The sequence below is a fragment of the Emydura macquarii genome, unplaced genomic scaffold, assembly GCF_026122565.2.
Source record: "Emydura macquarii macquarii isolate MOO-44397 ecotype Brisbane River unplaced genomic scaffold, CSIRO-AGI_Emac_v2 contig_2473, whole genome shotgun sequence".
Taxonomy (NCBI): domain Eukaryota; kingdom Metazoa; phylum Chordata; order Testudines; family Chelidae; genus Emydura; species Emydura macquarii.
Genome location: NW_027132610.1, coordinates 5836426 through 5863543, shown reverse-complemented (window position 1 = coordinate 5863543; position 27118 = coordinate 5836426).

Genomic DNA, 27118 nt, shown 5'->3' with positions numbered 1-27118 from the left:
GAATAATATAATATTAGAGTTGGAAGGGACCTCAGGAGGTCATCTAGTCCACCCCCGTGCTCAAAGGCAGGACTAACCTCAGCTAAATTGTCCCAGCCAGGGCTTTGTCAAGCCGCAGCTTAAAAACCTCTAAAGATGGAGATTCCACCACCTTCCTAGGTAACCCATTCCAGTGCTTCACCACCCTCCTAGTGAAAACTTTTTTCTTAATATCCAACCTAGACCTCCCCCACTGCAACTTAAGACTGTTGCTCCTTGTTCTGTCATTTACTACCATTGAGAACAGCCTAGCTCCATTCTCCCTGGAGCCCCCTTTCAGATAGTTAAAGGCTGCTATCAAATCCCCCCATATTCTTCTTTTGCAGACTAAACAAGCCTAGTTCCCTCAGTCTCTCCTCATAAGTCTTGTGCTCCAGCCCTGTAATCATTTTGTTGCCCTCCGCTGGACTCTCTCCAATTTGTCCACATCCTTTTTGTAGTGGGGGGCCCAAAACTGGACACAATTCTCCAAATAAGGCCTCACCAATGCCTAATAGAGGAGAATAATCACTTCCCGCGAACTGCTGGCAATACTCCTACTAATGCAGCCCAATATGCTATTAGCCTTCTTGGCAACCAGGGCACACTGCTGACTCATATCCAGCTTCTTATCCACTGTAACCCCTAGGTCCTTTTCTGCAGAACTGCTGCCTAGCTTGTCGGTCCCCAGTCTGTAGCTGTGCATGGGATTCTTTTGTCCTAAGTGGAGGACTCTGCACTTGTCCTCATTGAATCTCATCAGATTTCTTTTGTCCCAATCCTACAATTTGTCTAGGTCACTCTGTATCCTATCCCTACCTTCTGGGGTATCTACCACTCCCCCTAGCTTAGTGTGATCTGCAAACTTGCTGAGGGTGCAATCCACCCCATCCTCCAGATCATTAATGAAGGTGTTGAACAAAACCAGCCCCAGGACCGACCCCTGGGGCACTCCACTTGTGACTGGCTGCCAGCTAGACATGGAGCCATTGATCACTACCCATTGAGCCTGGTGATCTAGCCAGCTCTCTATCCATTTTATAGTCCATTCATCCAACTCATACTTCTTAAACTTGCTGATAAGAATACTGTGGGAGACTCTATTAATAACTTTGCTAAAGTCAAGGTATATCATGTCCACCGCTTTCCCCACATCCACAAAGCCAGTCACCTCTTCATAGAAGAAAATCAGGTTGGTCAGGCATGACTTTCCCTTGGTGAATCCATGTTGACTGTTCCTGATCACCTTCCTCTCTTCCAAGTGCCTTAATATGGATTCCTTGAGGAGCTCCATGATTTTTCCAGGGATTGAGGTGAGGCTGACTGGTCTGTAGTTCCCTGGATCAGCATTCTTACCTTTCTTGAAGATGGGCACTATATTTGCCTTTTTCCAATCATCAGGGACCTCCCCCAGTTGCCAGGAGATTTCAGAGATAATACTAATGGCTCTGAAATCACATCAGCCAACTCCCTCAGCACTCTGGAATACATTGCATCTGGCCCCATAGACTTGTGTATGTCCAATCTTTGTAAATAGTCCTGTACCTATTCCTTCAGCACTGAGGGATGTTCACCTCCTCCTCATTCTGTGCCGCCCATTGCAGTAGTCTGGGAGCTGACCTTGTCTGTAAAGACAGGCAAAAAAGGCATTGAGTACCTCAGCTTTCTCCACATCCTCTGTCACTAGGTTGCCTCCCCCATTCTGTAAGGGGCCCACACTTTCCCTATTCTTCCTCTTATTGGTAACATACCTGTAGAAACCCTTCTTGTTCCCTTTCATGTCCCTTGCTAGCTGCAACTCCAGTTGTGCTTTGGCTTTCCTTATTTCATTCCTGCATGTTCAAACAGTATTTTTATAATCCTCCCTAGTCATCTGACCAAGCTTCCACTTCTTGTAAGCTTCTTTTTTGTGTTTAAGCTCCCCAAATTCTTCTTTGTTAAGCCAAGCTGGGCGCCTACCATATTTGCCATTCTTTCTGCAGATCAGAATGGTTTGTTCCTGTGCCCTCAATAAGGTTTCTTTAAAATACAGCCAGCTCTCTTGGATTCCTTTCCCCCCTCATATTAGCCTTCAAGGGGATCCTGCCCATCAGCTCCCTGAGGGAGTCAAAGTCTGCTTTTCTGAAGTCCATGATCCATATCCTGCTGTTCTCCTTTCTTCCTGTTGTCAGGATCCTGAACTCTACCATCCCATGATCACTGCTGCCTAGGTTGCCACCCACTTCTACTTTCCCAACGAAATCTTCCCTGTTTGTGAGCAGCAGGTCAAGAGGAGCACGGCCCCTAATTGATTGCTCTAGCACTTGTACCAGGAAGTTGTCCCCAACACTCTCCAAAAACTTCCTGGATTGTCTGTGCTCTGCTGTATTGTTCTTCCAGCAGATGTCAGGGGGTTTGAAGTCCCCAAAGAGAACCAGGTCCTGTGAACTGGAAACTTTCCCTAGTTGACTGAAGAAAGCCTCATTTACCTCATCTTCCTGGTGTGGTGGTCTATAACAGACACCCACCACAACATCACCCTTATTGTTCTTGCTTCTAAGCTTAACCCAGAGACTCTCAACTGGCTTATCTCCAGTTTCATGCTGGAGCTCAGAGGAGTCATAGTGCTCTCTTACATACAGTGCAACTCCTCCACCCTTTCACCCCTTCCTGTCCTTCCTGAACAGTTTATACCCATCCATGATAGTGCTCCAGTCGTGTGAGTTACCCCACCAAGTCTCGGTTATTCCAATCATATCATAGTTTCTTGACTGTGCCAGGACTTCCAATTCCTCCTGCTTGTTTCCCAGGCTTCTTGTGTTTGTGTATAGGCACTTGAGATAACTGGCCGATTGCCCTACTTTCTCAGTGCAATTCAAGAGGCCTCCCCTGTTGCACCCTCCTCCTTCTGCTTCTTGGTGTCCCACTTACCTCCAGGCTTAGGTCCCTGTCCCCCACTGAACCTAGTTTAAAGCCCTCCTCACTCGGTTAGCCAGCCTGTCTGCGAAGATACTCTTCCCTCTCTTCGTTAGGTGAATCCCATCTCTTCCTAGTAATCCTTCCTGGAACAACATTCCAGAATCCAAAGCCTCTCTCCGACACCACCTGCATAACCACGCATTTACTTCCTCAATGTGATGGTCCCTACCTGGGCCTTTGTTGGCTGTCAGGAGGAGGCCATTCTTCCACATCATGTTGTAGACAGCAGATAAGTGTAAGATAGCTGCCCCAGACTTGAGTTTTTGCTGGAATTCTACCTCAGTGAGTGTTGTCAAGGCTAATATTTGGTCTACAAGCAGAATGATCATTGCCAGTAATACTCTTTCCATGAGCTTGTATGATATGTAGAGGAATGATATAGGACAGCTTCATGCCAGATCCTCACAATGAGCCCTCAGGAATGGATATTGGAGAATAGTGCTGCCAGCCATTTCCATCCCTGGGCTCCAAGGTTTTTAAGAAATTTTGGAAAGACATCATCAAGTCCTTCAGTTTTCATTCATGAGAGGGCTTATTTACCCCCTCAACAATGAAGGGTAATGATATGGGCAAAGAGGCGGGTAGTGAGCTGACTGTTTGTCAGAGCTTAATATACTTGTCCCCTGGTGATTTTGAATTCAAAAGGCGCATTCTTGTGATCACATCAGCTGAGACTTCAATCTTTCGAAATTTCACTGCGTTTGCAGGCAAAAGTTGATGGAACAATAGCCAAGGTTTGCGGCTGGAGTGAGTGAACTGTAGCATTTCAACCGTCTTGATTCATCTTTGATGGTGCACTAACTTCAGTGACTCTAGTATTTGGGTCACCAAATCTTTGGTACTCCTATAAGAGCCTTTCTGGTTTTGGTTTCCATCATGGGGTGTATCCTTTTTTATAGTCATGAGAGATGTTTTTTTCTTGTGACTATTTGGGTAAGCTGGGTGAAATGACTGACATTTTCAGTCTCCAGTGGAATCTCATTGATGGTGTCCTCAATTGTCACAGTGAATCTTGGCCAATTTGTCTTCCAAAAATTCCATTGCAGTTTGGGCTATGACATGATACTGGGATTTCAGTCCCAATGTGAATTATCATTGGTCAATATGGAAAGTTGCCAAGAATAACTCTGGAGTTGTTTGTAAGGGATTCCAAACTGAGCTTTGGTAAAGAAACAGAGAGCTGATTTGTAGTCTCTGTTCCAGTGGGCAGAATGAAAAGTAACTCTGTTTTTCACATGAAAAAGAAGATATGTGTCTTTCTTTGATGACCATCCCATAAGTAACTTGCTAACATTATCATTACTATTATAACACCATATCATGTGGTAGCTATTGAAATAATATGTGGCTTGTAGGTAATGAGGGAGAGGGCCAGTCTTATTTGGCAGTTTATTTACATGAACCACTATTAACTTGCTGATTTTTTTGAAGATGGTTAAGGTTCCATAATTGCTCTTGGCATCTCTCAAGTCATAGATGCCTTGCTTGATGTGTGTAACAAGGCCATGTTTCAGGTGATGGAGGGAGGCAATGAGACTACAGCCAGCAATACAGTGGCATGATTCTTGAATGTTATTTTAGGTCTTTGTTTCTTGAAGGGCAGTGACATCAATCATGTTGTCTTGCATATTGCTTTTAGATTGATTAGGACATGTCTTCAACGTTCAATTGGCAAATATGTAGAACTGGGTCTATGATTCTCATAAAGTAGCACTTTTTGCAAAGTAACTATTTCCATTGCAGTTCAATCTGAGATTTTGCTGAGAGGCATTCGGATGCTGATTTGATGAAAGAGATTGGACAGTTTTGTTGGTGTTAATGGGTCCACTTTTTGAGCCTGTGTCTGCTTGTTTATTTTTCTCTCTCTCCATGAAGGTATCATTTGTGTAGCTATTACTTTAGCCAAGAGGGCAGCAGAGCTACAAGCATTAGTTGCTGACCACCCACAAATGGTCTTTCATAAGACGTGGTTTATTTATAACTTCACACTAAATTTTTAACTAATGTGGTGTCAGACTTCCACCTTAATCAGTCTATCTGATTACCAACCTTTTTTTCCAAAACCTACTCTCAGAAGGATGAAGAGAGGTTCCATACTTTGGACATCTGCAAGGCCTTTTACTTGGACAAAACTGAACAGTTTAGTGTTCCCTCATATGTTTGTTTCCTTTGCTGACATAATGAAGTGTCTCTTCACAGACAATATCTTACTGGATTTCATCCTCCTTACTGCTGTGCTATGACATTGCTGAGGTACCTCCACTTCAGAGAGTTTTTGCACATTTAAGGCCCTTCATTTCTATTGTTAACTAATTTTACCAAAAAATTCCTGGTTTTCACAAAAGCTATTATTTGATTTTTAATGGGTTTTTTTTTCCACCTGAATTTTGGTTCACACAAGTACCAGAAAATACTGATTATGTTACAAAATTCAATCCATTACATTAGGTATATTTGTTTATATTAATAATAAATCAGGTATAAATGCAAGATTGTCTGAAGTAAGGTAATGTAGTGAAAAATACACACCACATGCATACGCTTGCATGCATGTACGTACTGTTAATGTACAGTGCATTAAATAAACGAAAGCACTGAACTGCTTTTACTTTCAATATTCTTACTTTTCTCTATTTGTTGCTTTTTTTCTGTCCTCCTGTTCCCTAATATTAACAACAATATTTAACCAGAAAACTGCAAAGTTAATTTTTTACACCAGTTTTCACCCTTTTAAAACATTTTATAATAAACACCAAAGAATTCTTGTGAAATTTTAAACAAAATAAAAATTGAAAATGAAAGGCCTTGAGCTCACTCCACAAGAGAAAAATCACCATTTGCATTCCTTGGTCAGATGCCCCATAAGTGACATTTGCAGTGATGCAAATTGGCCACTTGTATCATCTGTATATATTTTCACTAGCTATTATGCTAACTCTGAAGCCTCAAAAAATGACGCTAGACTTGTGTTGCAGTTCTTGTTCAGCTAGACTCTGAAATCCTCCTCTATTCTGAACTGCTAGTGAGTCACTGAGACACAGAGCTGGGCAACAGCAGCTGAGCCAGCATTTTGATCACTGCAATTTCAATTAGTTGCCCTGGAGCATATCTGACTATGGGAACTACGCCCAATTGATAAATTGGGATGGCTGGAGAGAGTTAAAATGCTAATTAATTAATTGGCCCTGAGGGTACATAAGGCACAGGAAGGAAGTGCGTAGTGGGGCCCAAAAGGGAGCAAGAGATAGAAACAGGCTTATAGAGCCAGAGCCATGATAAATCTCTCCCCTCCTTGGCTCAGGAGCTGAGTGCTCCATGGTACATGATGCTGCATAGTCTGTAAAGGTGGTAGGAAAGAACACTGTAAATAAACCACACATTGTGTTTCACCATAAGAAGGTCTCCAACCCGTTTGTGGACTAGAAGGTAGATGGGAGTGAGTCCACACTGCATGCCACTTGTGTGAGTTTCTCCATGATCTTAGTTGGCATGAGGGTTCTGGGTCAGGACAATGGAAGACACCTTGCATTGGCTGGTAAAACATTGAGTAGATACAGAAGACTGAAAAGTTTCCAGCAGTCCCAGCATCAGGAGGGGTGAGGCAAAGCTTGCTCGCTGGCAGGCTGAAAAACAGAAGAGCCTGCAGCACTTTATAAGAGAACAAGCCAACATGCAGCATCAGCTTTCACAGAGGGTGGTGAGTCCTGTTGTGGGGAATGGCTGTGTAAGATGGGCCTTGACAATGACCCTGATGCATTCCTGAGCACCTTTGAAAGGGTGCCCATGGGTGCAGGCTGGACAGGGAAACCTGGGCCCTGCTGCTAGTCCCCTATTTGACTGGGGAAGCTGACTGATGAGCAGGCCAGAGACTATGAGGGTGTCAAGGTGGCCATCCTAGATCAAGTCGGCCTCTCCACTGAGAAATATCTCCAAAAATTCCAAGGTGTGAGGTGGACTGGGTATGTGATGGCTCCAGGCATCCAAAAGTTGATGGATTGGGCCATCTGTTGCTGTGGTCAGATATCCAAATGATGGGGGAAGTAATGGACAAACAGAAACAGAATGCTAAATTAGGATGCAGAAACTTACAACAAATGTGCCTTTTCAACTTCCCACTGCTCTGGACAATGGACCACCAGTACTCAGAAACTTTTAAAAGTATTCTGCACTTGTTACTGTCACAGGTCATGCAGTGGGATTTACCATCAAGGGTGTCTCTGACAATGCTTTAATGCTAGTGCCAGTGTGAGAAAAAATAAAGTGTAATGTATATATATAGATATGCATGTATATTTGTGGTACATGCTGTTCTGCATCTGCAGGCATTGTTACGTTTGCAATCCCAGGTCCAAACATATACAACAGTGTGTGGTAAAATAAATCAGTAGTTGCATGGTTAAATTCTCCTCCCCACCCCCCATTTGGACTCCATCTTGGATCACATATATGTAGGGGAACAAAGAGTACCAGGAAAATGATCTGGCTTCCACAATCAGCTGAAGCAAAGGCTGCCCCACAGGACATAATACCCCCCATGACAATAATTGCATTAGTCTGGCTCTGTGAATGTGGGGAAAGTGGTGGATGTAATATATCTTGACTTTAGCAAAGCTTTTGATACAGTCTCCCAAAATATTTTTGCCAGCAAGTTGAAGTATGGGTTGGATGAATGGACTATAAGATGGATAGAAAGCTGGCTACATCATCGGGCTTAACGGGTAGTGATCAATGGAACAATGTCTAGGTGGCAGACGGGATCAAGCTGAGTGCCCCAGGTGTCGGACTTGCGGCTGGTTTTGTTCAACATCTTCATTAACGATCTGGAGAATGCAGTGGATTGCACCCTTGGCAAGTTTACAGATGATACTAATGCAGATAATATTGGGGGGAGTGGTAGATAAGCTGGAGGGAAGGGATAGGATACAAAGTAACCTAGACAAATTGGAGAATTGGGCCAGAAAAAATGTGATGAGGTTCAACAAGGACAAGTGCAGAGTCCTGCCCTTAGGACAAAAGACTCCCATGCACTGCAACAGGCTGGGGACCAACTGGCTAAGCAGCTATTCTGCAGAAAAGGACCTGGGAATTACAGTGGGCAAGAAGCTGGATATGAGTCAACAATGTGTCCTTATTGCCAAGAAGGCTAATGGAATATTGGGCTGCATTAGTAGGAGCATTGCCAGCAGATCAAGGGAAGTGATTATTCTCCTCTATTTGGCACTGGTGAGGCCACATTTAGAGTATTGTGTCCAGTTTTGGGCCCCCCACTACAGAAAGGATGTGGACCAATTGGAGAGAGTCCAGTGGAGAGCAATGAAAATGATTAGGGGCTAGAGCACATGACTTTATGAGGAGAGGCTGAGGGAACTTGGCTTGATTAGTCTGCAAAAGAGAAGAGGGAGGGGAGATTTGATAGCAGCCTTCAATTTCCTGGAGGGGGGTTCCAGAGAGGATAGAGCTAGGCTGTTCTCAATGGTAGTAGATGACAGAACAAGGAGCAACAGTCTTAAGTTGCAGTGGGGGAGGTCTAGGTTGGATATTAGGAAAAAGTTTTCACTAGGAGGGTGGTGAAGCACTGGAATGGGTTACCTAGAAAGGTGGTGGAATCTCCCTGACAAAGCCCTGGTTGGGATGATTTAGTTGGGTTGGTCCTTCTTTGAGCAGGGTGTTGGACTAACTGACCTTCTGAGGTCCCTTCCAACCCTAATCTTCTATGATAAACCCGTTTTTGGTTTTCTATGGTAGTGGGGGTTGTGTTAAACCTGGGAAAGGACCGAGGTGAGCTGTGCAGTGAAGACATATCCCCTTTGAGTGTTTTAGGGAACCTGTTGAGGGCTAGCATCTAGTTCTTGGTGCATCTGCAGTTCTTCGAGTGCTTGCTCATTTCCATTCCCAACTTAGGTGTGTGTGCGTACCACATGGACTAGTGCTGGAAAATTTTTTTCACCTAGTGGTACCCGTATGAGCCGGCTCTAGCTTTTCCTCTCTCTCAGTTCCTTCTTGACATCAGTGAAGTTGCTGGAACGTCTCTTGCCTTCACAAGTTCTCTCGCTAAACCTAGTGGTTTATTCTCTGTTCTAGTAAACATAATTTATTTCTTAGTTATACTTAATTCTAGTTAGGTCCAGAGGGGTAGCCGTGTTAGTCTGTATACAGCAAAAACAACTTTGTTAGTCTTTAAAGTGCCACAGAACTCTCGTTGTTTTAGTTCTAGTTAGTTAGTTAGAGTCACTGTGTCAGGGCATGGGATTTAAACCCTGTGCTTCGTGTAAAAAGCCTATTCCACGGAGCGACTCACATCAAAGTTGTTTAAAGTTTTTGGGTGACGCGCACATTAGTGAGAAGTGTAAAATCTGCAAAGGTTTTTGCCCACAGAATAAGAAATACCGGGATATTCGACTCCAAGCTATCCTGATGGAGTCGGCACTCAGACTGCTGTCGGAGCCTTGCAGATCGGACTCGGCACTGAGCATGATGACGTTGGCGTGTGGTGTGCCTCTGGCACCTTCTTCCTTCTCTCAGAGCCGGTCACCATCTCCAGTACTGAAAAAGAGGCTGAAGAAGACTCATGCGGAATGTTGTTGCACCCCTGTGGAGAAAGACAAAGGGGATCAGGCAAGACCCACGTCGGGCCACCACTCCTCCCCTCCTCAGAAGGATCCCTCACTGCTGTGAGCGTCGATCCCGGCACTGGGTCCTCCTCCGACTCCTGGTAGTGATAGAGGCCCTCACAGCTTAGTGGTGCCGTTGACGCCGGAGGCTTTCCAGACCATGAAGGACCTCCTGGAGCTTCCCATGCTGCCGGTGCTGAGGGACAGCAGGCCACCTCACCATGATTCGGCATCAGAGGGTAATGTGTCAAGGGACAAATTGGCTCGACAGTCTCCATCTTTGAGACTCTGTTCGCTGGTTCATAGGTGCTCCCCGCAGTCAAGACCATGCTCTCCGGGTCAAGATAGCACCAGACCGGGCTCCTGCCGTTAGTCTCTGGAGACCTGGCATCAGGCTGAACACCAAAGGGTGCCTGGTCTGTGACATGGTTCTCCAGCACCGGGGCTCCATTGCCTAGCCCTTATAGGAAGCCGAAAGATAAGAGCCGGTGCCCTCACGCCCATCATTCAGACTCTCCGCACCTCTTACCAGTGCATCAATGAGCTCTGCACGGTACCGTGAGATACTCAGAGTCAGCACCACCCTGGCCGACGGACAGCGACTCCTCCTTGGACAGCGAAGATGTTGTTCATGCCAGGCAGGCTCCAGCCCCAATGCCGGGCTTCCTGATGGTGCCGCCAATGGGAGCATGGCCACAGGGACAATGGCCTGGTCCGTGGCCCGTTTCCTCCCAACCTGGACCACCATAACTTCGGACAGATGGGTGTTCAACACGGTGGCCACTGGCTACACCCTCTAGTTTGCCTCACTCCCGCCTTCCCGCCCTCCTTCCCCATCCCTCTTCAGGGACTCCTCTCATGAGCAACTCCTCGAACAGGAGTTGCGAACGCTTCTACAGGTGGGCACAGTGGAAGAAGTCCCATGAGATTTATAGGGTTGAGGTTTTCACAACCGATACCTCTTAATTCCGAAAGCAAAGGGACATCTGAGGTCTACCCTGGACTTAAGGCGCCTCAACAAATATCTCAGAAGGCCAAAGTTTCCTCTGGTTTCCCTAGCCACCATGATTCCCTCTCTGGATCCAGGCGTCTGGTATGCCACTCTCTATTTAAAGGATGCTTATTTTCACATTGCTATCTTCTCTGGCCACAAGAGATTCCTGAGATTTATGGTGGGAGATCGCCATAACCAGTTTGCGGTTCTGCCCTTTGGCCTCTTGTCTGCACCAACGGTCTTCACCAAGTGAATGTTGGTAGTGGCAGCATACCTCTGCAGAAAAGCAGTGCAGGTATTCCCTTACCTGGATAAGTGGCTCATCGGGGCAGGTCAAGATCTCAGGTTCAGGCCAGCATCACAGCTACCCAAAGTGTTTGCCAGGCACTGGGTCTCCTAATCAACAAGCAAAAATCCATGTTAGTTCCTGTGCAGAGGATAGAATTTATTGGGGCGATGCTGGATTCGTTCAAGGCCAGAGCTTTCCTCCCAAGGGAGCAGTTCCTGGCAATGTCAGAGATCGTAACCTGCATTTCTGTCCGCCCCCTCACGACAGCGGGAATCTGCCTCAGCCTCCTGGGCCACATGGCAGCCTGCACCAATGTGGTTCCCCATGCCAGACTGCACCTCAGACCTCTCCAGATGTGACTGGCATTGGTGTACTCTCTGGCCAGGCACCATTTGGACAAGATACTTACGCTCCCTCCAGAAATACTTACCTCCCTGGTTTGGTGGACGAGCCTGTGCCAAGTGCTCTCGGGAATGCCCTTTGAAGAGCCCCAGCCATCAGTAGTTCTGGTCTCCGATGCCTCGGACCTGGGATGTGCTCAACTGGGTTTCCTACAAACCCAAGGCATATGGACCTCAGGGGAACGGCTTCTGCACATCAATATCAAGGAGCTCAGGGCAATTCATCTGGCCTGTATGGTTTTCCTTCTGCATCTATCCCACAAGGTGGTGCAGATCCTCACAGATAATTCGGCCTCGTGTACTATATTAACAGACAGGGCAGGGCCCGTTCCCCGGCCCTGTGCAAGGAGGCTGTGTGTTTCTGGGACCGTTGCATCACTCATGGTATTCGCCCAATAGCAGTGCATCTTGCCAGGGTCAACAACTCTTTGGTGGACTGTTTCAGCAGGTCCTTCTGCTCTCACCACGAGTGGTCCCTTCATCCGGAGATAGCAACCCGAATCTTCCAAAGGTGGGGCAATCCCCGAGTGGACCTCTTCGCCACCAGGAGAAACAGAAAATGCCGCCGTTTCTGTTCCCATCAGGGACTCAGTGCCTCACTCTCACATCTCCAGCCACACCCTTTCTCTGGAGAGTATGCTTTTAACAAGTCCTAGGCGGGGCCTTGATTGGCTCCAGGTTTGTTGATTAAATTGGAGTAACCTACTCAGCTACCAGGGAAAAAGGGACTTGCTGAGCCTGGGGCTGATATATTGGCCTTCTAGCACTCTCTGGTAGCCATCTAGTCTGACCCTGTCACATATCCCTCCCCCCTGCTCAACACCACAGTGTTGAGCAACTTGGGTTGCTTGACAGTGCACTTATGACAGGCCAACCGCATTGCCATGGCGGCTCCAGCCCTGCGTTGGATGCTAAATTGGAATGGTTGAAGGTACAGGAACCACCTGGTCACCCTTGCATTTTTCTCCTTGTTCCTCTGCATCCACTGGAGGAAGGGGGGGGGGGCATGGTTGGTCATGAGGGTAAATTTTCAGCCTATCAGATAATACCTGAGAGTTTCCATGGCCCACTTGACAGCAAGGCACTCCTCTCCACCACTGCATATTTCTGTTCCCTCCGCAGGAGCTTTCTGCTGAGCTAGAGGATGGGGTGTTCGTCTTCTCCCACCATAGATAGATAGAACAGCCCCCAACCCTACCTCGGATGCATCCAACTGTAGTATAAATTACTTCATAAGTCCAGGGCTACGAGTACAGGGTTACTGCAGAGGGCTGTCCATAGGTCCATGAAGACCTTCAACTCGTTGGTCCATTTCTCCATTTCAGGCCCCCGAGCCTTTATCAGGTCCGTCAGGGGACTTGCTCTGGTGGCGAAGTGGGGGCTGAATCGCCTATAATACCCCACTATGCCGAGGAATGCTCGGACCTGTTTCTTCTGGTTTGGTCGAGACCAATTTTGGATGGCCTCCATCTTATTCATTTGGGACTTCACTACACCTCTTCCTACGATGTACCCGAGGTACTTAACTTCTGATAGTCCTATGGCACACTTGGCTGGATTTGCTGTAAGGCCCGCCTGCCTCAGGATATTCAGTACTGCTTCCCCCTTTCCCAGATGGGTTTTCCTGTCTGGGGTATCAATAATCACATCATCCCAGTATGCAGCGGCATAGCTAGCATGGGGGCACAACAACTTGTCCATAAGGCACTGAAAGGTGGCAGGAGCCCCATGTAGTCCAAAGGGGAGGACAGTGTACTGGAATAGACCTTCAGATGTGGAGAAGGCAGTCTTTTCTTTTGCTTCTTTGACTAGAGGAATCTGCCAATACTCTTTTGTCAAATCCAGGGTGGTCAGGAATCGGGCCTTGCCCAATTGATCAACTAATTCATCTATGCGTGGTATAGGGTACGCATCAAATTTGGAAATCATGTGCAATCAACGAAAGTCATTACAAAATCTTGTGGTGCTGTCGGGTTTGGCACTAGTACAAGCAGACTGGACCACTGCCTGTGAGATTCTTCGATGACTCCCAGTTCTAACATTTCCTTTACCTCAGGCTTGATTTCCTCCCTTTTTGCCCTTGAGACTCTGTAGGGCCTTATTGTTACCTTGGCCCCGGGTTCGTGATGATGTGGTAATAGGTCTCTCTTGTTCAGTCCGGCTTTGCTGAGAACACATCTCGATTCCGATTGACCAACTCAGTCACCTTGACATTTTGGGACGGCGTTAGGTCGGGGGATATCTTCACCTGCTCATGTGGGTTGTTTTTTGGAGGCAGAGTCTCTGGGGTGATTACACATGCCTCTCAGGTCTGTAAGGCTTCAGGAGGTTGACGTGGTAGACCTGCTCTTGTTTCCGGTGACCTCGTTGTTGCACCTTGTAATTTACCTCTCCCACGGGTTCGACTATTTTGTAAGGCTCCTGCCATCGGGCCAAGAGCTCGCTCTCATCTGTGGGTACCAGTGCCATTACTCGATCTCCAGGCTGGAACTGTCAAACCTTCACTTGGTGGTTATAGCAGGTCTGCTGGGCCTCTTGGGCCTTCTCTAAGTGTTCTTGTACAATGGGAGTGACTCGGGCTATTCGGTCTCTAATCTGTAGTATGTGGTCAATTATATTTCTCTCTGTGTTTGGTTCTTCCTCCCAAATCTCCCTGGCGATGTCTAATATGCCCCGGGGGTGTTGCCCATATAATAACTCGAAGGGAGAAAACCCGGTTGAGGCCTGAGGAACCTCCTGGATAGCGAACATGAGATAAGGCAACAGGGTATCCCTGTCTTTCCAGTTCCAACTTACTACTTTTTTTTATCATAGCCTTGAAGGGTCCTGTTGAACCTCTCCACCAGGTCATAAGTCTGTGGGTGGTAGACAGCAGTCCTCAGGGCCTGTATGTGAAGCAGGACATGTAAGTCCTTCATTAACTTTGACACAAAGGGGGTCCCTTGATCTGTCAGGATCTCCTTAGGTAGCTCTACTCTGGCAAAGATCTTTACTAGCTCTGTTGCTATCATCTTAGAGGCCATGTTCTGTAGGGGAATAGCCTGTGGGTATTGGGTGGCATAGTCCAGGGCAACAAGTATGTGTTGGTGGCCTCGGGCTGTCTTCTCCAGGGCCCTCACCAGGTCCATAGCTATTTGCTTAAATGGGACCTCGATAATTGGCAGAGGAACCAGAGGAGCCCGTAAGTGTGGACAGGGACTATGTAGCTGGCACTCAGGGCAAGAGGCACAATAGCGCTGAACCTCCTCAAGTACTCCCAACCAGAAGAACATCCATAGGACCTGTGCCAGGGTTTTCTCGACTCCTAGGTGTCCCTCAAAGAGGTGACTGTGGGCTAGGCTCAACACTGTCTTCTGATGCTTTTGTGGCACCTGGAGCTGCTGTACCTCCTGTCCCTGTGTTTGCGTGACCCGGTACAATAGAACCCTCTTGATCATGAAGTAGGGCCCCCATCCCCAGGCTTTCCCTTCCATGAGCACCCCATCTATTTTCACAACCTCCCTCCTGGCATTATCGTACCTCGGATCCTCTGCCTGGGCTCGCCCAAAACTCTCCCTCATAGGACCGAGCTGTCCGAGCTCAAGGGGTCCTGTCTCAATTTCCCCCCCCCCCTCGTTCGGTGGGGTTGGTCCTGGGACCAGCCTCGAATCCCTCTTCTCCCTGGGCAGTCCCCCTATGTGCTGCCCGCGTCTGCCTGCCTACAAGGGCAATCTTTTGGCCCTGGGTCAGAATATGGGTACCTAAAGCCTTAGCAGCCCTCTTTTCCCGCTTGGTCTTTCTGGCCTTCCCAGGAACGGGAAACAGATCCTCCTGAACTATCTCAGAGAACGTTGGTGGAGGGGGCTTTCCGCTGAGGAAGATTCATGTATTTCAGTAACCCCTTTTTCTTCAACCCATCTGATGGGAGTAGGCTTCCAAACCCCAGGAAATCCCTTCCTGTAAGGACAGGGTATGGGAGCTTAGGGACTATTCCTGCAGTAACCTTGGTGACTTTTCGCTGAACCCCAATTTCTACCGGAATGGTGGGGTAATAGTTAACAGCCCCACAGACGCAAGTAACCCCATGAACTTGGCTTGCATCAGCTGACTCCGCTTGACTATTTTCCCTGGGATTAGTGTAATAGCACTTCTGGAGTCCATAAGTGCCGTGGTTTCCACCCCATTCAGCCTCACTGGCCTTGTATATTTATGTGAGGTCATTGCAACCTGCACAAGGTGGTTCAGGGTGCAGGGGTCTGCCCAGCTCTCTAAATTACATTGTATGGGCTCCTCGGCGTTAGAGCACTGGGCTGCTATATGCCCCAACCCCCACATGCATAACACTGGTACGTGGCCCTAGACAGCCCTCTCTTTGGGATAGGGGGTCTGACCCCGTAGTTCGTTTTGCCTAGGTCACTCCTTCCCTTCACGGTCTCTGGCTGGCCCTCAGCTTCTTTCATCTTTCCCCTAATCTTTCCCAGGTCCTCAGTTGCTCGAACTGTGGGGATCGAGGCCAGTGGCTTGACTCGGAGTGAGTCTTCCCTGGGTGCTTGGGAGAGCCCCCTGGCTGCCAGCCGTCTTTCTACCAGCATGACTACCCATGCGCATTCGTCTGATGGTAGTCCCCTCATGTATCGGTCGATGACCAGGACTTCCAGGGTCTCTTTTGGACTATGGACCTCAGGTTGCAGCCACTTCTGTTCAAGGTGGGCGAGGTCAAACAATTGGGACCTTGCGGGCTTGCTTTCTTGGTACCTCCACTCATGATACCTCTGGGTTTGCACGGCTGGGCTCGCCCAAAACTGTCCCTCGTAGGACTGAGCTATCTGAGCTCAAGTGGGCCTGTCTCAATTTTCCCCCCCTCTCGTTCGGTGGGGTTGGTCCTGGGACCAGCCTCGAATCCCTCGGGCCAGAATCTCTGCTTTCAGCTGTGGGTAGTCAGCTGCGGCCTCAGCGGCCATGTCATGGTAGGCCTTCTGGGCTTCCCCACACAGAAATGGGCAAGAATGCTGGCCCACTGATCCTGGGGTCAGGCCTCACGCAGTGCAGTTCTCAAAAATCAGAAGGTATGCCTCCACATCATCTTCTGCAGTCATCTTTGGTAGGTAGCTGGTGGCTCTCCAAGCTTGTGTTCTGTCAAACCCATGGGCTAGGGTGGTCAGAGTCTTTAGTTGGTCCATCACCTTTCATAGGAGGGCTCGGTCCTGGGTTGTCTGATTCATTAGCAATTGATTGGTCTCTTGTTGCACCTGCATTGATTCCTGCTGGGTGGTCATCTGGGCTCTGGTGGCCTCTTGTTGGGCAGCTGTGGCCTGTACAAGTGCTCTCACCACGCCATCCATTATGGTGAAAGAAAAATACACACACACCTGCTTTTTTTGGGGGGGGGGGTTTGGGTGCTTAGTCTGCTTCGCTGTTACACAAGTCCCTCCCCTGACACCAGTTGTAACAAAGCTCTTCCTCTACCTCAGTGGGTACAGCTCTCCCTTCTAGTGGTAGATCAAGGAACTGCTTCACCCTTTAGTGTTCTTCCACCCTCTAGTGGTGGGGGAGAGTAATACAGCCTCTCTAAAATGGCTGCTCCCTGCTGGCTCCCGGTGCTGTTTCTGGTTCTCACAGGCCCTTGCCTCTTTGCTGGGGCTCTTGCCCCTCCAGTGAATGGCCAGTAGGGGGGGCTCGGTCCCACCCTCGACTCTGGGCCCCAACCCAGGGATCCTGAACTGGGGATTCAGAAAAGCTGCTAGCATCCCCGGGTTACTTCCTCGTGCCCCTTGACTTAATGTCCGTACTCTGCCTGGACAGGGGTCCTTCCTGGCCTCCTTGCCAGGGAAGGCTGTTGATCCTTGACAGCCCCACTGGGCGTGGTAGTGCCCAAACCAAATGTCCAGTTCAATCTTTTCCTTCTGGCAGGGTCTCTTCCCTTAGGCCTCCAGTCCTGGGAAAGGTCCTTTGCCCTCTTTGGGCAGGGTTTTCCCTCCTCCAGTCTTTGTACGTGCAGGGTTCTCTTCTGCCAGCGTTCTGCTCCTTCTCCTAAACCCTCCTGATTCTTGACAGCGTCTTGCCTGCTAACACACTCTGGTAGCTCACCTCACTCTCACATCTCCAGCCACACCCTTTCTCTGGAGGGGATGCTTTTAATAATCCCTAGCCGGGGCCTTGATTGGTCCAGGTGTGTTAATTAACCTGGAGTAACTCCTGCTCAGTTACCAAGGGAAAAGGGACTTGCTGAGCCTGGGGCTGATATATTGGCCTTCTAGCACTCTCCCGTAGCTCTCCCTGCAGGGGAGGGCACTAGTGCTCAATCAGCTAGTTCTGTCCATGCTCTGGCACCGGCTCAACACCCTGGTCCTGGCCCCAAGCTTCCTGGCTTACCTCCAGATGCTCATTCTGGAGTTCTTTTGGCCAGGACTGCACTGGGTCTCTGCAGCATTCCTGAGTCTCCCCCTGGAGGAAGGAGGGCAGGGCTTGTGCTGTCTTCACAGCCAGGTCCATACCTTCTGCCTCAAGGCCCTGAAGAGATTCCTTTATAGTGCAGATAGTCCAGCGTGGAGCCAGTTGGTGCACACCTTCCTCCGCTGCCTCCAAGGGCTCTGATATGACTGGCAGCTCTTTTATCTCCTCCCGAGAGGTCTTCTGTGAGACCTCTCCAAGCTGATGGTCTTCTACCAGGACCTCCTCCAGACCTAGAGGCTGGTCTTGGCCTCCAGGTCCATTGTGGCATGAAGGGGGAGGATTTTCTCACGGAGCCCCTGCTACACAACTCCCAAATCCATATGCAGGTGACAGAGGCCCCCTCGGTGCAACAGAGGTTGGTCCTGGCAGGAGTCACCAGGATCGGAGACCTCCTGGACTATGACCAGGGGGGACTGTGTGGATCCCCAGGCACTGGTTTGGTGCATGGTGCTCTCCACCCTTTGAACCCCTCGCCACATACTCCAGGAGGTGAGGGCAGCCTTGCCTCCTGCTGCACTGGTCTACCTCAAGCGGGTTCTGCGAGAGGACGTTCCCCGCCCACCTCTCGGTCGTAGCTCTCCGGATCTTTTCATCAGGCTGTGGCCCCATGAGCCTCCCCAGCCATCCACCTCCCCATGCACCAAGCCCGATGCGAGACTTGCAACTGTTCCGTTTCCAAACCGCACTGAGGGACCATCTGTATACGCTCGTGCTCCACACCCTTCACTTCCTTGCCCTCGTGTCCCACCCAGACAGCAAGTGGCAGGACCTATACCACGTATGGAGGGCAAGGAACCCCAGTAGGTCAGCCTCTATTCCACCTTGACCCCATGGCCTGCTGGGAACATCATTTGGTGGCTCCTTCATGGAGCCGTGAGCATGGGCATCTACTTGGTGTGGTTCAGCCCTCTCCCTGACACCTGCCCTTTCTACGGTATAAGGAAGACCCTGACGTATGTCTTCCTTTAGTGCGCCAGGCTGCAGCCCCTTTCCGGCTCCTCCAGAACCTCTTGCTGAGATTCTGGCTGCACTTTTCCCTGCACCTGTTCCTCTGTGCACACTCCATCTGGGGCCCCACAAAGTCGTGGGACCTCCTTATCAGTCTTCTCCTAGCACTGGTCAAGGTGGCCATCTATAACACCAAGGAGAGGAGGTTGGCTGAGGGAGTGCTCTTCCACTGTGGGCCTGTTTCCGTTCCTCTATCCATTCACGCATTCGGGCAGAGTTCCTCTGGGCAGTGTCCGCTGGCTCCATAGATACCTTCAGGAAGCAGTGGGCACTGTCCAGGGTTCTCTGCTTAGTGTCCCCATCCGGTTCTCTCTGTTTGACGCTTGGACCCACATGCCCGTTCCTGTTTTTTTCATCAGTTGTCACCCACAATTAGTTGAGTCCTCGGCCCAGTGACTCTTCCATTTAGGCTGGGGGAGGGGCCTTTAGCAGTGGTTGGGCTTGTGCCCACCCACCGCCCAGAATTCAAATAGTCGCACTCTCCGGTACCTCTACCTGCAGGGGAGGGCACTGGTACTGAACCAGCTGGTCCTGTCCATGCTCTGGCACCGACTCAATACCCTGGTCTCTACCCTGAGTTTCCTGGCCTACCTCCTGAAGCTCATTCTGGAGTTCTTTTGGCCAAGACTGCACTGGGTCTCTGCAGGGGTCCTGAGTCTCCCCCTGTGTCTGCAGCCAGGTCCACACCTTCCACCTCCAGGCGCTGCAGAGACTCCTTTATAGTGCAGATAGTCCAGCGTGGAGCCAACTGGTGCACACCTTCCTCCGCCGCCTCTGGGGGCTCTGATATGACTGGCAGCTCTTTTATCTCCACCCGAGGAGTCTTCCGTGAGACCTTTCCGAGCTGCTGGTCTTCTACCAGGACCTCCTCTGGACTTGGAGGCTGGTCTCAGCAACCAGGTCTGTGGCAGCCGCTGAGGGGGCAGATCTTCTCGTGGAGCTCCTGCTACACAATCCCCATCTTGGTGTGCAGGTGGCAACGTCCCTCCTGATATGCCAGAGGCTGGTCCTGGCAGGTGGCACCAAGATCGGAGACCTCCTGGACTATGACCGGTGGGTCCTGGGTGGATCCCTGAGTGCTGTGTTGGCACATGGGACTGTCCACCTTTCGAACCCCCCAGCGTGTACTCTAGGAGGTGAGGACAACCTTACTGCCCACTGCTTGGGCCTACCTCGAGCGGGTCCTGTAAGAGGGTGCTCCCCGCCTGCCCCTTACCTCAGCCCTTCTGGACCTTTTCATCTGGCTCCTGCCCTGTGAGCCCCCCTGGCTGCCCCCTCCGCACACCCCGAGCTAGCTGCAGATTGTTTCCAAACCGTGCCACGGGTGCACCTGTACATGCTCATGCTCCACACTCTCCATTTTCTCACCCTCGGGTACCACCCTGACACCAGGTGGCAGGACCTCTTACCACCTGTCGAGGGTGAGGAACTGTGGTGGGCCAGTCTGTATTTCACCTTGGTTCCGTGGCCCACCAGGGATATTAGCTGGCGGCTCCTTCATGGATCCGTGAGCATGGGTATGTACCTGGTGCAGTTCAACTCTCATTCCGACACCTATCCCTTTTCCGGTGTGAGGGAGACCCTGGCGCATGTTTATCTGGAGTGCACCAGGTTACAGCCCCTATTCCAGCTCCTCCAGAACCTCCTTCTGAGGTTCTGGCCTGCACTTCTCCCCACACCTTCTCATCTATGCACACCCCATCTGTGACCCCACAAACTTGCGAGACCTCCTCATCAACCTTCTCCTCGCCTTGGCCAAGATGGCCATCTACAACACCAGGGAGAGGATGTTGGCTAAGGAGCTGCTCTGAGATGGTGGGGCCTATTTCCATTCCTCTGTCCGATCACGTATCCAGGCAGAGTTCCTCTGAGCCGCGTCCTCAAAGATGGGTGAGGAGTCAGCTGAGCAGTGGTCACTGTCTGGGGTTCTCTGCTCGGTGTCCCTTTCAGGTTCCCTTCATTTAGCCCTTTGACCCTCTTGCCCATTCCTGATTTTTCATTCGTTGTCCCCTGTAATCAGTTGAGTCCCAGGCTCAGTAGCTTCTCCCCGTAGGCTGGGAGTAGAGGGGAGGGGCTTGCAAGCCCGACCACGTCCTGGAACCCAAATAATAGTACGCTCTGATAGCCATCTAGTCTGGCCCTATCAGAGTGTATATAGTCTGTTTAATGGGGGTGAGGTGTGTGTGCAGATTATATATACACACTGTCACACAGACACTTGAGGACTAGACTGTTAAGCAGGTTTTTCTGGTTAATGAAAATGGCCCAGATTTCCCCTTCCATGGTAGAACCCACACGAAAAGCTCTTGATTGGGAAGTCTCAGTGAGAATCCCCTCATAGTTCCTGGCTGATTGTTCTTACTGGATGGATAAAGGTTTGCCTCACTCAGACGAGGCCATGGGGACCCACTCTTCATCTTGGCAGCTCCTCTTCACCATCTTTAATACATAGTGAGCCCTTGCAGTCTCAGGCAATGTATGTTTACTGGAGACAATCTACTATGATTTCCTGGTTGCAGACACCCCTGGAGTGACCAGGCTTTGTGGAAAGGATAATAGAGCTGTAGACTGTCTTACGTTTTTCAGGGATTTTCATTGGGTCCGGAGTGGGGATTATGTGCATCTTCCTAGCTCTGACCCTAACTAACTCAATCTGCTTTCTCGTATGATCCGTGGAGCATTCTCCATGGAATTATCAGGTGGAGGGAATGGTGCCATAGATACACTTCAGCCTCTTTTCTCCATGGGCTGGGAAAGAGGCATACATGAAGAATTCCTTCCAGGTACTGATGTGGGACACATGTTCTAGGCCCCTGTTTAGGCTTTCTAAAAAGATTTTATCCACTTTATGAGAATTTTATTAGTTAGATGTTCACATTAGATTTGTTTAGTTTATTTGTTCATCCTGCTAAAGAATTGTGAGTGACAGCCAGCTTTTTCTGATTTTACTGCTCTAAGTGGGGAGTATGTAATATGTACATGCTATGTACAATATATTTTATATATGTAATACAGCTATTCGTTCTCCATTGTTTTTTCTGCCTCTAGACTTGAACTATGTTCAAAATGATCAAAATGGGCTTTTGTAAAAATGAATGGTATCAGTTTTGCATAAAAATTTTATCATCCTAATAGCTCCATGTTTCTCATACAGTTTAAGTAAGACTTTTTAATCTTATGAATAATCTTCCAGAAATTCCTGAATCTTTGCAGTACTGAAGATAGACAGGTATGGAAATTTCCAGCCAGCCTTGGTCCTTGTATCTGGTAGGGCCTTATACTACATTTATATAAAGAAGTACAGGCTTGTTCATGTCTTATTTAACTACATTACATTACCAACAAATTTTAAAGCTCTTGTGTATAATACTTTTAAGAGCACAAAGCTCCAACCATTTGTCCATTATAGGTGACTCTCTAAAACAATGTATGGTCAATGCCTGGCTAATCTCAGGTTTACATACAAGAAAAAAAATAAAATGTTCTTTAAACTTATTGTGCCAGCATAGCCTTCTTGAGACTAACATTGTGACCTGACTGTACAAAGTTCATAGAAAAGAACTGAACCATTTCCAAGGCAATAAGGAAGAGGAGCTGAAAACTAAAATCATTATTATAGTGCAAGAGCAAACATTCTTAATGTTGAAAAACTAACTAACATAACTATTTATCTCTATTCTTGGCATGCAAACAACAATTAGAATTTACCAACCGTTTTATTGAAATACCAAGACAATTATGATAATATTTTGAATTAATCTGCCACCTTTCAGGTGAAGATTCCCAAAGCACTTTATAAAAGTAGATAAATAGTATCATAACAAAGGAGAACAAGTTTAAAAAAAACCCACCCCAAAGTCATTAGAAATTAATCATCCAGAATGTGTTGGCAAATGCTGCAAAACAGGATTAGATGTGTAGGCTCATAGGAATTGCTATATTCTTTCTGCAATGGTAAGTTATAAACAGGGACCTGTGCACAGAATTTGTTGTAGTAAGAGGTGAATTCCACAGAATTGTACTCTATAATGTAAGGGCTTGTGTACACTTGGAAATTCACCAAAATAGCTATTCTGGAATTAAAATAAATGTTTTTGGTCCTCATGGTTGAGAAAATAGCTTTGAAAACAAGAATATAATGTAGTGGTGTGACATCCCCCAGGGTGCAGTCTGGACTGTGGAACCTCTATGCTCCCTTTAACTCTCCTGCCAAATCTGTTGCCAACACTGCTATGCTAGTGAACAACAACCTTCCCCTCCTCCCCCCATCTCTGTTCATTCAGCCATTAGCATGCAGAGGCACACCCAGCTAAATTACATGAAGGCTTCCCTAAACCACTCATGAATTTTGCTGAGGGAGACACCAGCAAATTTTCCCAGCCCCAATGTTACACCCCAGAAATGTGCATTTTACACTGTTCAAGATCTTCTTGATCAATGCAAGCTCATTAAATAATTCACCACTTCTTCAAAGGTCAAGTGGTCATGCTCCAACATCTGTAATTTGAGCAGATCCCCAAGCGCATTAGATAAACTCACTGGTTTAGATTAAACATCAAAATAAGTTTATTAACTAAAGAAAGATAGATTTTAAGTTATTATACATGGTAGCATAAAGGTCACAGCTGGTTACACAAGCACTAAAAATTAAACATGCATTCTAAATCCTAAACTTTATCAAGCTAAGGAAGATTTGAATCAAACAGTTTTTCTCACCCTATTGGACATTGCAAGAAGTTTTCAGTTCACAGTTCATACTAACTACAAAGTTTTCTAGTTAGGTCCATCCCTTCCCCCCCATTTCAAGGAGACTTCTCTTTGTTTTCCAAACCATCTTGCTTCAGGTATCAAGATGGGGGAGGAGAGAGAGGCAAAGTGATGATGTCACTTTCCATCATTCATACTTTTTCCCCAGGGCAGGAAAAATCTTTGCTGTGTCATGAGATAAGCGACCATCACCAGCTGTTCTCCAGCAGGGGAGCTGTAAACAAAGACAGCTGCTCCAGCATGTACACTATGGGGGCTGCCTAACACCCTGTTGGGTGTTGGTCACTCTTTAGTTATCTCTGCGGAGCTAGGCTGTGGGTGTTTCCCAGACTCACAACAAACATGTAGCAAAATCTTATAACTTTGTATTACAATGAAGATACATACATTTCTACAGAATATTAATTTTCAACAGATTGTGACTTTTCAAATGCTATCTCACAAGCCATATTTTGTAGAAAACATATCATGATCATAAAACTGATGAATATGTGGGTATAAGGGATACCACGGGGTACAGTATGTCACAAATGGTTGTATTTTTAAGGGCTTTTCTATGTGGTTGGGGAAATGCACTCTACAAGCGTGTGATTTTTGAAGTGTGCTAACATGTTGCACATTAATTGGTCCATGTAAACCTTGAAGGTATGCTTTAACATAGTACTGTTTCCAGTGTGATGCTGTGGTCAAAAAAGCTAATACAATCTTAGGATGCATAAATGGGAATTTCTAATAGGACTACAGAGATAATTTTACCTCTGTATTTGGCCCTGGTGCAACCACTGCTGGAATATTTTGTCCAGTTCTGATACTAATAATTAAAGAAGGATGTTGATAAATTGGAAAGGGTTTGGAGAAGAGCCACAAGAACGATTAAAGGATTAGAAAACATGCCTTATAGTGACAGACTCAAGGAGCTTGATCTATTTAGCTAAACAAAGAGTTTAGATCTTTAAGTACCTATATGAGGAACAAATATTTAATAATGGGTCCCTAATTCTAGCAGAGAAAGGTATAATATGATCCAATGCAGAAAGTAAATTTGTTTTAAAATAAAGATAAGATTTTTAATCTGGCAGTGCATCTGTAAATCAGTAGTTCTCCCATCTCAGTGATTGCACAACACAAGTAACAGATTCAGACTTTAAAAGTTAGGCTAATCTGGTGAAAACAGTTTAAATTAGATTTAAAAGATTGTGAAAGTTGGTCTGAATTCCATTTTGGATGTGAATACATACAGTGCTGTCTCAGTTTTTAATATTTCTTTCATTATTGATGAGACAATGTCCCTTATGAACCTCATGTATTAAAGCTGTAATTAGAGCAACATTTATTATATGTAATACATATTAACAAATAAAATACCTCATTAAAGAAGAGTTAAGGTTGAAAAGTATGTTCTTCTTCGAGTGCTTGCTCATGCCCATTCCACTATAGGTGTGTGCACGCCTCCATGCACGATTACCCGGAACTATTTTTCCCTCAGCAGATCCTGTAGGGCTGGCTCTGGAGCCCCCTGGAGCCCCGCGCACATGCTGCGGTATATGAGGTGCTGCTAGCCCTATGCCCCCTCAGTTCCTTCTTTCTTCCCATGATGGTTGCTGGAACTAACCTTGTTCACAGCAAGTACTATTCCCCTTGTTTGGACTTCTTTTGTATTTTGAGTTTAGTTTTAGTTAAGTAGTTGTTAAGTGTAGTTAGAGATAAGGCAGTTCCTCCTGGGACTTCGAGCGGCCGGGCTATGCCCCAGTCACCGGGCTTCAAGCTGTGTGCCTCCTGCAAGAAGGCCTTCCTGCTCACCGACCCCCACAACAGCTGCCTTAAGTGCCTGGGGGAAGCCCACAGAAAGGACAAGTGCAAAATCTTTAGGGCTTTCAAACTGAGGACTCCAAAGGACCGAGAAATCTGGTTGAAAGCCCTGCTGATAGAGGCAGCGCTCCGCCCGGCATCCGAGCTGACCCGCTCCGCCTTGGTACCGAGTGTGGCTTCAGTACAGAGTGCACCGTCGGTGCCACCCTCAACTCGGCACCGTGCAACAACACCGGTACCAAAGAAGAAGAGGAAGCAGCGTGCGGAGCGTGGACACTCCCCTGCGCCATCGGTACAGGCAGGGTCGAATACGGAGATGCACTGGACTCGGCCCGTCGAGACTCTTTCTCCGGTGCCTGCATCTCCAGTTGGGGAGCCTCCCCCGATTCCTGGGAGTGGGAGAGTGCCCCTGCCGATGCTGTTGACGCTGGAGGCTTTTCAGGTGGCAAGAGCCTTGTTGGCCTTGTCTCCGCTGCCTCTGCCCACCCTCCATTGAGGGAGAAGGGGCCGGTGTCACAGGGGAAACCCACGTTGGGTCCCCCTGAATGATGGAGGAGTTCCCCGGTACGGGGAGGAAGATCTCCTACTGGACGGTCACCTAGGGTAGAGCAGACCTGCTCCCATAGTAGTCGCTCCAGGTCGGTGTCATTGAGCCGACCTGCACCGACATGGGACGTGGAGTCTCCCTCTCGGCGCCGATATCGATCCATGGCACCGGAGGCAGCACAAGCCAGGAGGTGACACTGGTCAAGGTCTGCCAGGTGGTGTTCAGACAGCTCCCGTTTCTGCTCTCCGGCACCAAGGAATTCACCTGCACCCAGGCAGCGCAGAACCCGGTCGTTGTCGTCGGAGGACCTGGCACCGATGAGTTCGCCCGCACCGAGCCAGTGTGGAACCTGGTCATCGGAAGAAGACTGGCACCACAAAGTTCTCCCACATCAAGGCGGTGCAGAACCCAGTCGCTGGAGTCTGGCTCGGTACTGAGGAGTTCAGGATGGCACCGACTTCGGTCACCGAAAGCTTCTGCAGAGCCACAAGGCAAGTGGCGTCAGAAATCGTTGGTACCAAGACAACGCTCCGGTACTTCTAGCTCTTCTGAGCACGACCCTGCTTGTCGGCACCACTCGCGTTGAAGGAGGCAGTCGTCATCGTCCTCCAGATTGGAGGCGTCGGGGGGTGTTCACCAGCACAGAAGGGTGCCTGTGACCTGGGACGGACACAGTACCGAATGTCCAGGGCCTCTGACTCTGATGAAGCTTTGGGGTCTCCCAGAGGGGACAGTCATCGGGCGAGTTGACGCCGCCATAAAGTGCCAAAGCCCATGGCACAGTTAGCCTCAGGCTGGCCCCAGGGACAGTGGCCGCCCCAATGGCCTTATTGGGCCCCATTGGCTCTCCAGGTGGGACCTGGGCCCCAATCCATTAAATCGTCGAGGGTGCAATCCGTGCCCCCTGTACAGGAGAAGGCCTATCGACATCACTCCTCGGACGAGGAGTCGGACCCCCAGGAGGGAACCTCAGTGGGTACAACCTTCCGCCAGGAGGTGGCACACCCGCAGGCTGCACCACTGCAATTCTCCTCCTCCTCACCTAACAAGGCAGTCTCCCAGGACCACTCTGCACCACTGGACGATTTCAGGGCACACCAGGAGCTGCTCAAGGGTTGCCTCCAACTTGGGGCTGGAGGTGAAGGAGCTAAAAGAGGCCAGCGAGAGTGGCCCTCCCAGTCCACTAAGGGGTCCTTAAAATTGTGCAGGCCCTGTGGAAAACCCCTTCCTTGGTCGCCCAGATGTCAAAGGCGGCCGAGAAGAAATATTACATCCCGGCCAAGG